At 36.7% G+C, this 20,071-nt stretch overlaps 1 protein-coding gene across 2 annotated transcripts in view; it reads left to right on the forward strand.

Annotated features, from left to right (window-relative positions):
* Window positions 1-20,071, forward strand: part of LOC108582037 — a 139,746-nt gene that overhangs the window by 50,842 nt on the left and 68,833 nt on the right. The gene's annotated exons all lie outside the window — the stretch shown is intronic.

Genomic DNA, 20,071 nt, shown 5'->3' on the forward strand with positions numbered 1-20,071 from the left:
AAGTCAGATGATGTGATTCCTCCAGTTTTGTTCCTTTTGCTCAGGATAGCTTTGGTTATCCTGGGTCTTTTGTGGTTCCATATAAATCGTAGGATTATTTTTTCTATTTCTGTAAAGAAGGTCATTGGTATTTTGATAGGGATTGTATTGAATCTATAGATTGCTTTGAGTGGTATGGACATTTTAACAATATTGATTCTTCCAATTTGTGAACATGGAATAGCTTTCCAACTTTTGGTGTCCTCTTCAATTTCTTTCATCAATATTTTGTAATTGTTATTGTAGTAATCTTTTACTTCTTTAGTTAAGTTTATTCCTAAGTATTTTATTTTATTTCATTTATAGGTACTGTTAATGGGATTACTTTCTTGAATTCCTTTTCAGATTTTTCACTATTGGCATATAAAAATGTTACTGATTTTTATATTTTGATTTTGTATCCTGCAACTTTACTGAATTTGTTTCTGAATTCTAATAGTTTATTGGTGGAGTCTTTACAAATATAGGTTTTTTACAAATATAAGATCATATCATCTACAAACAAGGATAATTCAACTTCTTCCTTTCTAATTTGGATGCCTTTTATTTATTTCTCTTGTCTAATTGCTGTAGCTAGGACTTCCAGTACTATGTTGAATAACAGTGGTGAAAGTAGGCATCTTTGTCTTGTTCCACATCTTAGAGGAAAGGCTTTCAGTTTTCCCTCATTCAGTATTATAGTAGCTGTGGGTCTATCATAGATGGCTTTTATTATGTTGAGGTGTGTTCCTTCAATAGCCAGTTTTTTAGGGTTTTAAAAATCAAGAAGAGATGTTAAATTTTTTCAAGTGCTTTTAAGCATCAATCGAAATGATCATATGGTTTTTGTGCTTCACTCTGTTGATATGGTGTATCACATTGATTGATTTGCATATGTTGAACCATTGTTGCATCCCTGGGTTAAATCCCACTGCATAGGTTTTGATTTTTTATTTCCACATAGTACATAAAAATGTTTAATCTTAATAAATACCTAACCATGTCCAAGTCATCATATTCTATAGAAAACACCCCCATAACACTGTCTCTACCTTTAAAATGGCTGAAGATAAGCACACATTCATCTTGAAGAGTTACTCAAAGCATGCTTGAATAAATGAAGATTGTATTTGCACACTGATCAACTGGAACAGATGTCTTTCTTTTCTCCATTGCTACTTCTGCCCTCCTTCTTCAAAATTCTCAGTTCCTTTTTAGTTCCAGTGAATATAGCACTGTAGTTAAATGCATAGATTCTGGAGCCAGACTACCCGGGTTCCAATCCCAGCTCTGCCATTTGCTACCTATGTGACCAGGGGGAGAGTTTCTTAGCCTCTCTCTGTTCCTTAGTTTCTTTATCTCAATTGCCAAGCTTATATCTCCACATTTGACTACTCCTCAGACCTGTAGATTTGTACCTAATCGGTATCTCAACTTGGTGGCCTAACAGGTCTCTCAAACTTAACATCACCAAATAGAGCCTGTCTCATTCTTGTCATATAATTGGCAACATCACCCTCCTTTTGCTCAAATAATAAATGTAGGAGTTGTCTTTGATTCCTCTTTCTCTCACTTCCTCACTCAATCCATCAGTGAACCCTGTCCCTTTTACCTCTAAAACAAATCTCAAATCTGCCCACTCCCACCAGCACTGCCCTACCTAAGCCACATCCTCTAATGTCTGGGCTCCTGCAATGGTTGCTTTACTGGTCTCTATTCTTTTACTCTTGTCTAAAATCCAGTATCCCTGCAGCCAGAATGATTTTTTGTAAAGCATTAATTTTATTAATTAGTGATTCTCTTCAAATCCCCCAATAACATCTCATCACATTTAGAATAAAAGCAAAACTCCTCAATCTGGTCTTCAAAGTCCTACAAAATTGGGTGCTGCAGTGGGTTGAATAGTGTCTTACCCAAATTCATGTCCTCAGAAGGTGGGAATACAATTTTACAGATGTAATTAAGATGAAGCCATATTGGATTAGATGCCCCTAAATCAAATGAGTGGTGTCCTTATAAGGAGAGGAGAAAACGCACAGAGTCAGAGGAAATATAGAAAAGGCCATGTGAAGGGGAAGGCAATGATTTGAGTGATGAAGCTATGAGATAAGGAACATCAAAGATTGCCAAGAGTCACCAGAAGCTAGGAAAAGACAAAGATTCTCCCCCAGAGCCTAGAGCATTTAGAGGCAGTGGAACCTGCTGATACCTTGATTTCAGACTTCTAGTCTCCAGAACTGTGAGAGAATATACCTACATTGTTTTAAGCCGCCAAGTTTGTGGTATTTTGTTACAACAGCTTTAAGAAACAAATACAGGTGCATTTATAACACTCCAGCAACTCTGTTGCCCTCCCCTTGCTCTCTACCCTCCAGTCACACTATTCTCCCTCTGTCCCTGGTGTTAGAATACCAAGCTTGTTATCATCTTAGGACTTTTGTACTATCTATTTGGCAAACTCATTCCTGGATCTTTTCATAGATCCTTCCTGTTATTCACATCTAGCCTGAAGTCACTTGTTCAGAGAGACTTTTCTCAAACACCCATTCAAAAGTAGCCTCCCAAACACTGTCTTTCACATCACCCTATTTTAGTTGTCTGCTTTGCACTTACTACAATCTGGCATTTCTTATTCATTTACATATTTATGGAGTCTGTTGCTGTTCCCTCAATATACACATGCACACACACCACATACTTGTGCATTCACTACACCTACACTGTCCAAAAGGGTAGCCACTAGCCACATATGGTGATTTAAATAGAAATTTAAATTAATTAAAATTAAACATTTAAAATACAGTTTCCAAGCTGCAAAAGCCACAATTTCAAGTGCTTATAGCTACTTGTAGCTAGTGACTACCATAATGAACAGCATAGGTGTAGAACATTTTCATACATTGCAGTAAATCCTACTATTCATTGCTGCTCTAGAATATAAGCTCCAGAGAAAGAGGAATTTTATATCCTCAGTCTGAATTTGTTTGATACATAATAGATGCCAAATAAATATTTTTTTGAATGAAGAATGAATGAGCTTTGAAGAAAAAAATTGAGCATTAATGTGAATAAACTTTGTAAAAGCAATGACCATTTCTGCTACTGAAAAGAAATATGGCTTTCAGGGGAAAATGACTTCTGTTCATCTGGGCAGAGTTTCTGGAACCACATTTGTCATTGATTATTCTTTTTGTTTGTTTATTCAATAAACACTCAAAAATGGATCTGGTTGTAAAGAGGATTTCAACAAATTCTCTCATCTTGAGTGATAGCTTTTTTGGCTTATAAGTAAGAAGTTTTAGCAAGGATCTTCTGAGAAGTGGGAGGAGGGCAGACAGGGGTGTGGGTTGAATATTATCTTCTGTGCAGTATAGCATTTTCTCTAGATGTCTAAAGAGACAGTGTTATCAATCTCACATCTTTAGTAATAGTTTCTCTGTGCTTTGATTAATGTGGGTGTAAAATGTATCTGATGTAGCAAGCATATGTCTGAAACATTCTGAGACAAGAAGAGTAAAAAGTATTTTAATTTAAAAAACAAACTTTAAATATGCTAAAAGGCATAAGATTATTTAATATAACAGATAAAATGCTATATTGCTGCATTAGAATAAGAATCATGGAAATACGTCTTTGTCAGACTTGCAGAGCAAATAGAGCCATATGTTTAAAAACCATTAAATGTTGGCCATAAGTGCCCTGCTCTGCTTTCAAATCATCACAATGAGGTTAAAATTAAAGCTTGTGAGTTTCTGATACTGTGCCTAGTATATGAAAAAAAGTCAATCTTGGTTTCTCTTCTTTATCTCATTCCTCTATTTTAATACTCTGATACATGTCAAAGTTCTTACAAGGCAGTTCGTTGATTAGTTAGTGAAGAATTATTGTTGATTAGTGAGAATTACTGTTTTAAGAGAACCTTTGATTGAAAAGCTAGGGACTCACAAGTCATCTGAAGACCAATTCTGAGTGGTCAAACTTGAATAATATTTATTAAAACTTACCCATTTCCTATTACAATATTAACTGACCACAGAGTGGGATTAGGGCATTATTGAGCTGCAGTAATCATTAACTTGGTCTGAAACCCTGTATAGATTCTCCATGTGCTATTACATAATTAAAGTACAACATTTCCACAAAATAAACTTTATGGCTTTAGAAGCATTGCTATGTTTTTACATGCAACTAAAATGGAGGAAAATATAAGGAACTAGGTAGAACAAGACCTCTTTGCTATAAAACTGAATAAAGAGGGGGAGAGTGCATGTGTGTGTGTGTGTGTGTGTGTGCGCGCATGCGTGTGTGTTTGTGTGAAAGAGTGCACGTGAGAGAGACAGAGGCAGGCAGAGACAGAGAGAAGCAGAGAGAGAAAAGGAGAGGAGAGAGGAATAAACAATTAGAAATGAGGGGAGTATGCCTGATTTCAGAAATCAAAAAATAGAATATTGGAAGTGTTCAGAAAGCTTGATTCAGACTCTAGATGATTTTCTCTAACTATTCAACACAGAAAGGTATCTCAGCATTTCTGTGCTGTGTTCAGTGGTCAGAGGCCCATGGCTGATGATAAAGATGCTTTGGTAGAAATGGGTTATCTCATTCCCACTGGGGTTCTGGTAAGAGGCAAGAAAGGAGCAATGATTCTTAGATGAACAGTGCCTTGGTTAAAGTGACCCAATTTCAGATCCACCAATGTAGAAAAGAGACAAGTCCTTTAGCCATGGACAAAACAATGAGGAAATAAGAGTCTCTTATTTGCGGGTTCCCTGCACAATTCACCTTTTCCAGAAAGTAACTGTCTCATCAATATTTCTCCAGAGAAATGACCACAGTTTCCCTCATTTTGTGTGTTTTTTTCTGACATGAATGAGAGAAGATATACAGTGAGGAGAGCAGAGCCAGGGAGGAAGGGATGGGAAAAAGAAGGGAAGAACAAAATATGGCAGTAAAGCCCATTTGTGAATATTCCAGATAGGGTTGGAAATCAAGATCCCCCATGACCCTGTTTATACAGGGAAATCTAGTTTACATAATGAAGCGTAACTTATAAAATGTGCTCCCCATAAAAAATCAAATGTCAGCCCCTCCTGTGTGTAGTTTAAAGAACTCCCTTCCTTTCTCCTTTGAAAAATTGAAGTGTGTGTGGATAAAAAAGGACTGATTTTTGGCAAGGGATGAGATTTGGGGTAGAAGTATATAGAAAGGGAGAAAATTAAAAGGATAAATGCTTCTGCTGGGGGTGTTTTCTAGGAGTTTCCTGAGATGTGTGGGGCAGTTGCAGAATTGAGTTTGGGCCTTGAGTTGGCCCCATGCTCCTCTCCTCAATTTAAAAATTGCACAAGTTCTATTGAGCAGAGATTTCAGACCATGGAGCCCACTTTATCTCCACTTTACTTCCTCTTACTTACTGCCCTTCCCTTCCTTCCCAACTCCCTTCAGCAGGTGTGAGAGAGGGAAGTTGCTGTGGCAGATCTCATCTTGATTCTTTCTATCTTTGACTCCAGCTTCTTATCCCAGCGGAGGCTTTGAGGATCCTACAGGACTTCTAACCTTATTCTATCTCCGCTAAGCCCTCAGTGTGCCTAGAAATTGAAGGAAGGAAAATAACTAATGGCATTAATTTCCTGACTCTGTTTTAAATTAACCCTGAATCAAAAGGTTAGGAAGACAGTGAATAAATGAAGTTTGGGGAAATAACCAACTCTTCTGTTTTTGAGAAAATTTTTGCATGACAATCCTCAAATTGGATAAGTAGGATTAGCACTTTATATTGCATTAAGCCATCTGTCATTGTAGGTTCAGTAAATTAAATAGCAGATCTAAAAATCTCTAAGTGATGTGTTATTCCACGAATGATAAGAGCAGTATCTGTAACTTAAGTGTTGCAGAAATTAGAAATATGGGGTCAGAAGAGCCAACATCCTGATGATCTAGCTGCTGTACCCTAAAATGTAGTTATAATGCCACTACAAAACCAATATCCCTTAAACTTCTATCACATCAGTTCCCTACTCTAGATATTTCACCCTCTGCCTATTTACAATCTTTTTTGTCTTCCTACACATTTTCTTCTACACTGACATTCCTCCAAAATTTTAATTGGTCTTGTAAAGTCCACCTCTAGTTTCCCACCTTCCATCTATAAGCTCTGTTCCCATAAAAGCATATGCCTGTAAGGACACTGTAATCAGCTTTTTATGCGTCTTGCCTTGTTTGCATCAGATCTCTTTCCTCTGGAATGTGCTTCTTTCTATCCAGTTTCACCTGCTCCACAATAGCTCAACATCTTGGCTCAAATCCTCTAACTTCAACACAGCCATCTCTGAATGTAGCCTAATTGGTATTTCTCTCTTCCAACCTTCTGTAGCTCTGAAAAGACTACATAGCCTAGCTTTTAATTATATACACTTGACCATTCTTAAATAACGTGTGAAAGAGCCTTACCATCTAAAAAGCATAACAGTGTCTGGCATGTAGTGTCACCCAATAAATTTTTATGCATTCATTTGTTCTTTATTGTTATTGCATATGGTTTGTTTTCTTCCCAAGAAGGGTGGCAGCTAATTGAAGAAAGTGACCATTTTGTTTCATCTCCTATGTGTCCCCATCAGGGGCTGGCATCCTGGAGAGCACTCAGTAGATAATCAATAAGTACTTACTGACTGAATGATTGATTGACTAATGCACTTTGCTTTTGATTCCAAGTGCAGAAGCCCTTTAAGATGGCCTGGTTTTCTTCCAAATGATTTGAAATTGACCTCTACTACACAATGGAAAGTTCACTGATCTTTTGCAGATGAGAAAGTTGAAATAAAAAGAGAATTAAAATACTCTCAAATTCAAGCAGAAGATTAGTGATAGCTACAGCCTAGAATTAGAAGCCAAGCACATCCTGATGCCAGTCCATTGAATTCAGAGTCACTGAACCATGCTTTGTTTTCTGACATAGGTAACTTTTGTCCACCTGTTAATCTTTAATGTGTAAGTTATTATATAACACATTGCTATGTGAATCTACCTCTTTTTCTTGTTTGTTTCATTTTATTTTTTAACAGGTAAAAAATGTATCTAATTATCCTTCATGATGTTGCTTTTTGTTTCTTAGTTGGCCTTTAAGGTCAGGAACTATGCCTTAAGTGCCCTTACACTTTTGGTGTATGGCACAGTACCTGGCAAATAATAGATGTTTAATAAATATCTGTTGATTAAATGAATGTTATTGGATGAAATAATCTTTTTAGAGTACTGAACAATTAACATGCCTAAATCCTCTTTATAGTATCAAAGAGAGTCAAACATCTAAACTGTCTTATTTAATTCATAGCAACCTATTCTTAATGCTGAATCATAATTCCCTTGCTTAGTTATTGTCCTTTAGGGGTAAAATAAGAAACTGAACACTTACAGCATCATTCTTGATTTGATTCCTAACTATAGGCTGAAGTAGGCTTTAATTTCCACAGGTAAAAGTATAACATTTACATATTTAAGGAAAGAAAGTAACTTCTCCCAACTGAAATAAGAGGTAATTTAAGGAGACAGAATTATTGGTCCCAAGTTAGCAAAAGGCGTTTTAAACCTGACTCATCTGTGCCTTATGGATTTCGTAACTGATGATTAGCTTCTCTTAATCAGTTGAACATCCATTTAAGGGACAAATTGATTAGCTCCTTGCATAATTAAAAGAACATTAAGTGCCATCGCTTTGAGTTTAAAAAATTGTTTTGATTAACAGCAAATATGCACAGTTTAACATTAAGACATTAAATGGCGTTATCTCAAATTATTATTAATTTGTTATTTTTCAAAATGTTAAGGAGGTGTTTGCAGCTAGCTCAGTGACCAATATTTGCATGCCCCCAAAAAAGTGCAATTTTCATTTTTTTCTGGCTGGCATTAAATTTAATATGCTTTTTCCACAAAGCATAAGAGCATAATATAACCTATAAATAATAATCAATGTTATGATGTAATCAAACAATCAAATTTACTAATTCTTTACTTAGTGAAACAGTAAATAGCATGGTGCTGAGGTACAGAACAAGGAAAATAATTAAATATTAAATGTTTACAAATCATTTCAAAAAGAATTGGTAAGAGTTAGAGGAGAATTAGCAAGAATGTTAAATTGGAGAAAATGGCTATTAAAGGTGTCAGGAGCCATACAGGACAAGATTCACAAGCCAGTACAACTTACAGAATTGAACAATGTGTAAAAATAAAAGAGTAGAAGTGAAGAAGACGTTAGAGAAATGAAGGATGGAAAATAATCCTCCTGCTGAATCCAGGTACAAGGAAACATTCAGGTGGGGGAAGAATGACTGGGAGATGGATTTTCCAATCCACAGGGGTTTAAAGATGTTCTATGTCAGTAGTCCATAGAAAATTGCATAAAATTATACAAACACATAATTAAAGCTAAACATTCAGAATGTTAGGCAGCACCATTCTGAGCCAGATGGTAGTTGATTCTGACTATACTTTGGGCACTGAGGATCTAATTAGTCTTTGCAAGAAGGTGTGCAGGTGTCAGTCAATTCTGAAGTTATCGCTCAGCAGAACAGATTAATGGATACACTGAAATATTTGAAATTGATGAAGCCTGAGGTAAGTTTCAAACACTTTTTTGCAGAAGCTTAGGAGCTTAGAGAACATGTAAGACATTTGATTTAGGTCTGTTTCTGAAAGTCTACAAGTATGTGCTGTATGTTTATCTTTTTGTTTCTTCATCTCAAATCACCAGTCCCAGTAAGGACTAGTTTTAAAGAGGACTGTTTTGTATGCTCTAATACTGAACTATTAATCTAAAATGATCATGTTTGTATTTATTTATTTATTTATTTAGAAGGAGTCTTGCTCTGTGGCCCAGGCTGGAGTGCAGTGGTGCGATCTTGGCTCACTGCAACCTCCGCCTCCTGGGTTCAAGCAATTCTCCTGCCTCATCCTCCTAAGTAGCTGGGATTACAAGTGTGCCCAGCTAATTTTTGTATTTTTTAGTAGAGACAGGGTTTCACCACATTGGCCAGGCTGGTCCCAAACCCCCAGACCTCAGGTGATCCACCCGCCTCGGCCTCCCAAAGTGCTGGGATTACAGGCGTGAACCACTGTGCCCGGCTGATCATGTTATTTTAATATCATTATGTTTTACCCATTCACTAAGAGATGTTTGGGCTTGACAATGTAAACCTAACTTGAATGGTAGCACAGACCAAAGAATTCCTGAGAAACAGTCAAATAACTTGAGTTCCACTAGGCTACCTTCTCAAACATTAGTGTTCATAAGTTTTCCCTGGCTAACGGATTGAAAATACAGATTCCAATGATCATCCTCAGTGATTCTGGTTCAATAAGTTTGGGATGGGAACTGAGAATCTGTACTTTTAACAAATACTGATAGGCAATCCGTAGACCATCCTTTGCAAATCACGTACAAGCCAAGAGTTACTTGAGGGTAAAGGCAATTATTTATCATTTATAATTGCCTCAGGATCCAATGTGATGATGTCTGGCAATAGTTAATAATGATTTGTGGACTGAATAATAGGCAAACTTTACGTCTCATGATTATTTCTCACTCTGGATTGTTCTCATTTAATATCAAAGTACTTTCAGGTTCTGCAATGTTTGCCTAGAATACTAGTCTTAAGTTCTTCATCCTAAACAACAGAATCATGTATTATAATTGGGGTTCCTGTACATTTCATCCTTCAACATTTAAAAAATATTAATTGAGCTCACACTATATCCCAGAGACTCTTCTAAGCACATGGGATATATCTGTGACAGAGACAAAGATCCCTCCTGCATGGAGCTTACATTCTAGAAGTTTCAGGTTTGAAATTATTTTCTCAGAATATAATTATGTAAGTTCTTAACACTAGAGAGTTTCTTACAGACTCTCAAATTAAGTAAAAAATTTATTTTGGCAACTTTTGAAGCTCACTGAGGAGAAGAGAGATTGGCTTAAAGCACCAGGGAATTTTATTTTTGCACATAAATATTTATATGTGTAAAGGGGTGTGTGGTTAATTATAAGCGATGGGAGGAGAATGACAGATGCTTAGATCCTCTGTCCCCATGGAGAGACAGACCTTGCCTGTTGGAGTGTAGTGGCACATTGTGTGGTCTGTATACTGAATCACTGATTTAAATATTGCAGCAGCTGGAGTGCAAAGTATATCAGCAAATACTACAGGAGGAGGAGTGCATGTGTCCTGAATACAAAGTAAGAATAAAATAGGTTTGCATAGTCACATTGAGCAAGGCAATGGCTGTGGACGGCCTTTTTTTTTTTTTTCTTTAATGTATTTTAGTTTCAAAGGAGAACTAGAGGAGGGCAACTGAACAGTCCAGGAAACACAGACTGGCCACAGACAGGTAAATGAGTAGAGGACTGGTGCTGCTTCCTGAATCCCAAATTTCTATTCCCTGCAGAGAGGGAGAGAGAAAGGAGAAAGGTCGGGATGGGGGGTGGGGGAGGGAGGGAGTAGGGGAGAAGTGGGGAGAGAGAGAGAGAGAGAGAGAGAATTCTACTTAACGCTGGGGAAAACCTACTCAGATACTTCATCTCTGTAATGAAAGAAGTAAACGAAACAGGTATAGACCCGACTTCAAGGCTCATGAGAAAAATGAAAAGGAAAAACTACAGTTTTCTTTGTCAACTTTAATTTTATTGCCTCTACTTCTGGTGTGATAAGAAGTTCAAAATTCTTTTCTCAATTTTCCTTTAATAAATAAATAATATCTCTAAGGGCTTTCTAGTTTACACAGACCACTCCTTTCATCATTTACTATTTTTTCCCCTGTTTTACAGGTTGGGAATATGAGGCACAGAGTTCAAATGATGGTACACAAAGACCACTTCATTTTGTAAATAGCAGAACAGACTAAATCCAGGTTCTCTAATTACAAAATCATATTGCCCTTCTTACTCCTGTTTTTGTTTTTGTTGTTGTTGTTGTTGTTGTTATTGTCTCTCCTCTCCCTTTATAATTTCCAAAGGCAGAAATGACAAAAAGGCTGGAGGAGTGAGGCTGGGGGTGGGAAATGAAAAAATGCTTTACACTGATGGGTAGAAATTTGGTACTTACAGATATGATGTTGAAAAGGAGTAGGAAAAAAATAAAAGCAGTTTATGCAGAAATCTGAATTCAAACAGTAAATGAACATATATATTTCACACTTGAAACAATGAAATAGCTAAAATCCTTAAACTCCTTTTCTCAGCAGTCTAGATTCCTACTCTACCACCTGTACTGAAGATGTCATATCAACTGGTGAACTTCCTGTAAAGATCATCTGACTAAAAAGTGTTTCCCAAAGTTCCAGGTTATCACAAGAGCCACCTTGATCTCAACATGAAAAGGTCCTTCATAGTCATCAGAAATTATGACCCAGGGTCATTTAATGTGCTAATTCCTTGTAAGTCTGGGTCACAGCTCCTCATCCATGCTGATGCCAGTGGATTTTGTAATGTTCATGTGGAAACAGCAGGGAACAGTGAGCTGGATTCCATTCTGCCTCATGCCTCATCAACCAGATGGTTGGCTGTATCAAAGCCAGTAATGCTGATGTCAGAAGCGAGAGAACACAGCTGGATTTTCAGGTTCAAGGGGAAAGAGGGAATCTATAATGCCTAAAGTTTGGGAGAAAATTGCCTTTGGACTGGTGGTTAGAGCCAACTAGAACTGATGGAGAGTTTTTAATGTTAAGTCCTGCAGCAACATTTCTGTGTAATTGCTTTTTGAGCTGTGGTAGGATCTGAATTCTCTTTATCTCACACCTGCTAACAGGCCTACTGGTGCCAGTCAGCTAGCTATTGTGTACCAGATCTAGATGAGATTTTAGCACTGACATATTAGGCTCCCACTAATTCCTGGCTACTACTGTGTATCTTCTTTTATCCCTGGATTTCTGGTGACTAGCATGAAACCAAAAACTATGAGGATGGAAAATAGCTTAGAAAACCAGTTCCTAGAAACTTGATGAAGATTTTATTTTTTGGTATGTCACTATAATTTTGCACCTTGACTAAGATGTGAGAAAGGTAATGCATAGCCTTGTTTTCTGGCTTGATTGTTGTAGGGCTAGGAGGAAATCTAATTATAGGCATATGGGACAGAGGATGCTGGACAGAGCTATTTCGTTACTACTTCCTTACTAGGGCTCATACAATGTAGAAAACTTGAAAAAGGGGACTCAGGTCTTTATTCTATCACAGTTGCTGCTAAGATGTTCATTGCCCAACTGTACTTGTCCCATTTGAATATGAACACTCCCTTACAAAATTTTGGCCATGGCTCCAAAGGCCCTGGGACATGCTACCCATGTGTTACCACATCAGAGGTCTTATCACTTCTGGGCCACTGCATGGAAAAGGGGTTCAAGTCTTCTATCCACACCTGAAATAAACAATATTCCTCTCCCTTCCCAAAACACTTTAACTCTGTAGGAATCTCTCTCTCTTTTGCCCTCTCTCTCTCCAAAGTTCAGGCTGTTAATCCCTGTTTCCCAAGTACCAGCTTCTTCCCAAAGATGTGGAGTAAGGCTGGAGTAGTGGGAAGGGTGTTGCTTTCAGGGTCTCTTCTGGAAAACAAAGAACCTACTACAATAATTCCCACAGATCAAGGGATATTGATCACAGGGACATGATTATTCTTCTTGGAAGGGAGGAAGGATAAGGAAAATTTCCCTTTTATTCTTTGTATTCTCTTACTGCAGCAAGAACAAGGTAAAATAAATATCTCAATGAATCATCCTGCCACAGAGAAGTAGGTGACTTGTAGGTTATTGAGGTTCAGTGAAGACTTGTGGGCTATGAACAGACTTATCTATGATTAAGTCAAGTTTGGGAATGTAGGACCAGAGAATGATTGAGCAATGATTTATAGATGAGTGCTTGATCCAGGAGGATTCAGGCAGTACTTCATTGGGGCACTAAATATGACATTTGGTGTCAGGAGAATAACAAATCCAGGGAGGGAGGGCTATTCAGACCTAAATGTGCAGGGCCAGTAAACAGTATTTCTGATGCCAGGAGTGCCTGCATGTAAGTGTGCATAAAATGCTTAAGCAGTAATCCCTCTGTGATGCTGCAAAAAGGCAGTTTCTCTCACAGCTGCAGCAGCAAAAGGGGTGCCATGGATTTTAACCCCCAGGAATTAACCTATGTAAATGACTTCTGGGTAGCAGGAAAGATTTTTTCCAAAAAGCACTCAGCCCAGAAGTAGCTCTTTTCTTGCCAACATTCTGGGTGATTTATACAACTGTTCTCACTGAAGAGTGCAGAGAGAAGGGATTTTGCAGCACTATATGATTGTAGAACTGGAGGCAAGAGATGTCCCCTGAAGTTGTAATAATTGCACAGAGACAGAGTGAAAAGATCAGTTGGACCAAGACAAAGACATTTATTTTAGCCATAACAGTGCACTGATGTGATGGACTTAATAAATAATGCCTTGGCTACATGATTTTATTTTACTATCTATTATTTGTAAATAATGACTACTATATGCTTATTGTATTATGATATATTACAATAAGGTAAATAAAAAAAATAACATGTATTAAATAGTTACAATTTTACTGTGTTCTATGGTATATTTCAAAAAATGTCTACAAATTTGTCCCTTCTTCATATCTATACCACAGATGGTAACTTCCTATACTAACACTGGGCTAGAAAAATATGACTTGTATTGATAAATGAGAAAAATAGCAAATGTAACACAGGTGGATTTTGAAAGTGCTTGAGTAGTGGAGTTGCTCTGTTGCTGCTCTTAGATGCCTAAACAATCCTGTGAACAAGCCCAGGCTACTCTATGGGAGGACTGGGGCACAAGGTCTACTTACCTCCATCATTAGAGCTGACAATGAGTCAAACTCCAGAAGCAGGATGAATAGTTGGTCAATGATGGACTGTATACACTGGAGTAAGCTGCATTGAGACCAGGGGAAGAAACTCCCAGAGAAGCACAGCCCAAATTGTGACCTACCCAATTGTGAGCTAAATAAATGGTTCTTATTTTAAGCAAATAAGTTTTGGAATATTTTGTAATACAGGCTTGTTATGCAGCAATAGATAATTGATATAGTTCTTTACACACGTATAGCTCATTTAATGTTCACAACAGCCCTATAAAATTGATATTATTATCACTTTCATTTTACAGATGAGGAAGCAGGGGCAAAGAAGGAATGAGTACATGAATCAGTCTCATACAACTTGTAAATGGTGGGACCAAGATTGAGACAGCCTGATTCCAGTGTCCATACACTTAACTGCTACGTGTGATTAAACATTAACTTAAGTATTAATTAATTATTAAACCAAAAAAAAGCAAAACACCTGTCCTTTAAAAATGGTTAAATTAGTTTGTTTTAAAAAAATCACTCTATTATATATGATGGATTATTATGTAGGTATGATTGACATACAAAAAGGTATACATACCTAACGTACAAAACTTAATGAGTTTGAAGATGAGTGTATACCTATGAGACCATTATCACAATCTATGCCATAAACATATCCACCACCTATAAATGTTTCCTCCTGGCTTCTTTATGTATTGTTATTATTATTATTTTGTGATAAGAGCACTTAACATAAGATCTACCCTCTCAGCAAATTTTAAAATATTACAGTACTCTTAACTGTAGGTACTACATTGTATAGTACATCTCTGAGATTTATTCATCTCATATAACTGAAACTTTGTGTCCTTTTACTAATACTTTACCATTTCCTCCTCACTCCAGTCCCTGGTAACCATAATTCTACTCTTTTTCTATGAGTTTGACTGTTTTCAATTTCTCTTTTTTTTTTTTTTTTGAGACGGAGTCTCGCTCTGTCACCCAGGCTGGAGTACAGTGGCGGGATCTCCGCTCACTGCAAGCTCCACCTCCCGGGTTCGCGCCATTCTCCTGCCTCAGCCTCCCGAGTAGCTGGGACTACAGGCGCCGCCACCTCGCCCGGCCAATTTTTTTCTATTTTAAGTAGAGACGGGGTTTCACCGTGTTAGCCAGGATGGTCTCGATCTCCTGACCTCGTGATCCGCCCGTCTCAGCCTCCCAAAGTGCTGGGATTACAGGCTTGAGCCACCGCGCCCGGCGTGTTTTCAATTTCTCATAACAAATGGCATCATGTAGTATTTGTCCTTCTGTGTCTGGCTTATTTCACTTGGCATAATGTCCTCCAGGTTCATTCATGTTGTTGCCAATGGCAGGATTTCCTTCTTTTTTTGAGGTTGAATAATATTCGTGTGTGTGTGTGTGTGTGCACGTGCACCTGTGTGTGCGTGTGTGTGTGTATATATACACACACATATACACATATATATACACACACATATATACACACATATATGTATATATATACATATATATACATATATATACACACATGTATATCTTGCCTTTCTTTCAACGTTTTTCTGCTGTTCTGATATGTTATCATCTGTATGGATATCAGTAACCATACTTCTACAGATGATGTCAATCTCAATCTACTTATTCCTCTTAAGGTCTGCCAATCCCTGAGCTCCACACTTCCCCTAAATAAATATATAATCAGTCATCTTCTCTGCTCTGTCTAATCAGCATGGCTCTTCCTTTCTCTTATTTTTTTATTTGAGGTATTGAGTGGTGGTCTCATTATCCCTTGACAAATCCTAGAGCAATAGTAAAATAAAACAAAGAGATAAAACTAATAAGACCATGATGAAAATAAAGTGAAATTATAAAAATATTCAATTATTCCAGAAGAAAGCAGGAAAATGGAAAAAAGAAACAAAGGATAATTGGGAAAAATAGGAAACAAATAATAAGATGCTAGATATATGAAGCCAACCATATCAATATTCACACTAAATATAAATGATCTGAAGAATCCAACTAAAAGGAAGAGGTTGTCTCATTGGATTAAAAATCAAGTCCCAGCTATATGCTGTTTCTAAGAAAGCAACTTTAATGCTAAAGACAGATAAACTAAAAATAGATAAAGACATAATATGCATGCACCACTTTAAAGTAAGCTGGGGTGATTTTATTAATATTATATAAAATAAATTTCAGAACAAGGAATATTACTAGGGATAATGATAAATTGATCAATTCATGAAAAGGACATAACAATTGCAAATACCCATGTGCATAACAGCAGAGATTTAAAATACATGATACAAAAACTCATATAATTGAAGTGAGAAATAGAAATCCATAATTATAGTTGGAGACTTCAACATTCCTCTCTTAATAATTGATGGGAGATGTATGCAGAAAATCAGTAAGAGTATAGAAGAGTTTACAGATTACAAAATAATCTATGTGGAAAATCCAAAGGCCTCTCCAAAAAATGACTAAAACTTGTGAGTTCAGCAAAGTCACAGCATACAAGATCAATATGAACTGTGTAAACAATTGGAAAATGAAATCTATTTATATATACCATCCTCATTTTAGCAGCTTCTGTACTTTGGAATTTGCCTATAGCTTTAGGCAATTTTAATTTATTTGTAATCCCCAAATGTATACTCCTGGCACTCTCACACTCACTTGTGGACATGCACAGAGCAGTGAAAAATTTAAGTCACCTGATGTTCATATTCCCTGCTGATGTTGAACAAGATGATGCTCTGTCTTGTTATTTCATCTCTCATATTATAAACAAGTGCCCTTTTTGTGCTCTATTTAATGCCACTTTTTGCATAATTGTGCTTTTTTGGAGTGGTTTTGCTGTTCAAAATGGCCCCCAATCATATTGCAGAAGTGATGTCTAGTATTCTTAAGTGCAGGAAGGCTGTGATATGCCTTACAAAGAAAATGTGTGTATCAAATAAGCTTTGTTCAGGCATGAGTTACAGTGTTGTTGGCTATGAGTTCAATGTTAATGAGTCAACAATATATAAGAAATAACGTGTCTTTAAGCATAAATATGCATAAAACAAGATTATATACTGAGCTGTTGATAAAAACATTACCAGAGACTTGCAGAAACTTTATCTTTATTTTCCCTAGGAACAATGGTTTAGTTTTGCTAATTCAGTGTTTACGGAGACTTTATAGAACATAACTACTGTGCATAATAATAATTTAGTGTACTTACAGTGAACAATTAGAAATTTCAATGAAATCAATACCATTTGTAATAGAATTGAAAACTGTAATATTTAAGAATACATTTAGTAAAATATGTACTAGTCCTGTATTCTTAAAACTACAAAACATTGTTGTGAGAAATTAAAGAAAGTCTAAACAAATGGAGACATATACCATGCTCATGAATTAGATGACTCAATACTGTTAAGATGTCAAAATCTTAGCAGGCTTTCCTTGGTAGAAATTGAAAAATTCATTCTAAAATTTATAAAGAAACAAAAAAATCTAGTATAGAGAAATTTTGAAAATAAAAAACAAAGTTGGAGGAATTATAGTGTCTTAAAATCAGATACATGGTACTTTGATTTTGGCATAAAGATAGAAATATAGATTAACAATAAGACAGAGGGTCTTTCATGTTCTCATAAGTGGAAGCTAAACAATGGCTACTCATGGACATAAAGATGGCAACAATAGACACTGGAGACTACTAGAGGAGGGAGGGAGGAAGGGGGACAAAAGTTGAAAAACTATTGGTTACTATGCTCAGTACTTGGGTGATGGGATCAATTGCACCCCAAACCTGAGCATCACACAATATACCCAGGTAACAAACCTGCATATATGCCCCTGAATCTAAAATGAAAGTTGAAATTATTTTAAAAAAAGAATAGAGGGTCTAAAATTAGACCTCGCTATATATAGTCAGCTGATTCTTGACAAAGGTACCAAGGTGATTCAATTAGAAAATATAATCTTTTCAACAGATGTGCTAGAAAAATTGGATTTCTATTAATATATGCAAAAGAACCTTTTGCAGGTACAATTTGGGAGAGAGTTACTATAGGAATGGATAATTGGAAACAAGATTCAGAGTTTATGGAGCCTTGTAGGATGAAGCCTGGAAGAGGCATCTTCCTGGCATATTTCAACTCTAAAGTGCATTTTTTTGTACCTCAAGTCTGAGATGACTTATATTTCTGAAGACTGGTGTTATTAAGTACACAGGGTATTACTCATTAGTTTCAGTTGAAGAGCTACCTCTCCTCTGGTACTTAAGCAGCTAATCTCACCCACACATGTCTAAGGTACTTGTAATAGAGAATATATTTGGAAAATGCTTAACCTTTGACTAGAGATCTAAGTATAGAAAAGGGAAATATGTTGAAGGCATAAGAGAGAGATCCACTTCATATTTCACCGGATATAATTCTGAGTTTAGCAAACCCAACTTTTTAAATGGTTTTATTACTAGATTAGCCGTAAACTTGAATACTTTGCCTACATTTTCCTTGTTGACTTTTTCCATTCCTTAGATGTGATTTTTCTGGTATGTTTATATTGTAGTAAAATATATATAACATAAAATTTATCATTTTAAAGTGTGCAATTCAGTCACATTAGTCATATGTCAGTAACAGGGATACAGTCTAAGAAATGCATTATTAGGCTATTTTATCATTGTACAAATGTCATAGGGTGTACTTACAAAAATCTAGATGGTATAGCCTACTACATACCTAGGCTACGTGGTATAGCCTATTGCTTCCAGGCTACAAACTTGTACAGCATGTTACTGTACTGAATAGATACTGTAGGCAATTGTAACACAATGTATATGCATAGCTAAACCTTTCTAAACATAGAAAAGGTAATGTATTGCACTGCAAAGTTACCACAGCTATGACATCAATGGGTGATAGGAATTTTTCCACTCTATTATCATCTTATGAGAGTACCATTGTATATGTGGTTCCTTATTGACTAAAACATGACTATGTGGCACATGACTGTAATTACATTCACAATGTTGTGTAATCATTACTACTATTTCCAAAACTTCTTCATTACTCCAAACAGAAACTTCATAACCATTAAGCAGTAACTCCTCATTCTCCCTCTCCCTAGCCCCTGGTAAACTCCAGTTTACTTTTTCTGTCTATGAATTTGCCTATTCAAGATATTTCATATAAGTGGAATCATACATTCATCCTTTTGCATTTAGCTCATTTAATTTAGCATAATATCATCAAGGTCCATCCATTTTGTGGCATATGTCAGAATTTCATTCCTTTTTATGACTGAATAATATTTCATTGTATGTATATAACAAGTCTTGCTTATCTATCCATCTGTCGAGGGACATGTGAGTTGTTTCCACTTTTTGACTATTGTGAATAATGCTGCAATGAACATTGGTGTACAAGTATCTGTTTGAGTCCCTATTTTCAGTTACTTTAGGTATGTACCTAGGAGTGGAATTGCTGGATCATAAGGTAACAGGGTGATTTTTCAAAAGCATAAATAATGAGTAACAATTAAAGAAGAATTAAACTATAGAGATAAACTCAAAGAAAGAAACAAAATCTGCCTGTTAGCAATAAATCATTTTTCCTGTCTTGTTCTGTGCTTCTTACATTGTATAGCATAATGTTTAAATGTAAAGTTGGGCACAAATGGTACCTGAAAGTAGTTTTTGTGATCACCTTCTCTTTATAGTTTATATTGCTAGCGAGTAGAAGGAAATCATAGCTAAGGTAGCTTCAGAATAGGGTGAACTACTTCTCCCAATTTGCCTGGGACTTTCTGGTTTTAGCATTGAAAGTCCAACATTCTAGAAAATCCCTAATTCTATGGCCGGGCGCGGTGGCTCAAGCCTGTAATCCGAGCACTTTGGGAGGCCGAGACGGGCGGATCACGAGGTCAGGAGATCGAGACCATCCTGGCGAACACGGTGAAACCCCGTCTCTACTAAAAAATACAAAAAACTAGCCGGGCGAGGTGGCGGGCGCCTGTAGTCCCAGCTACTCAGGAGGCTGAGGCAGGAGAATGGCGTAAACCCGGGAGGCGGAGCTTGCAGTGAGCCGAGATCGCGCCACTGCACTCCAGCCTGGGCGACAGAGCGAGACTCCGTCTCAAAAAAAAAAAAAAAAAAAAAAAAAAAAAGAAAATCCCT

Source organism: Papio anubis, chromosome 7 (genome assembly GCF_008728515.1).
Source record: "Papio anubis isolate 15944 chromosome 7, Panubis1.0, whole genome shotgun sequence".
In the NCBI taxonomy this organism is placed as follows: Eukaryota; Metazoa; Chordata; class Mammalia; order Primates; family Cercopithecidae; genus Papio; species Papio anubis.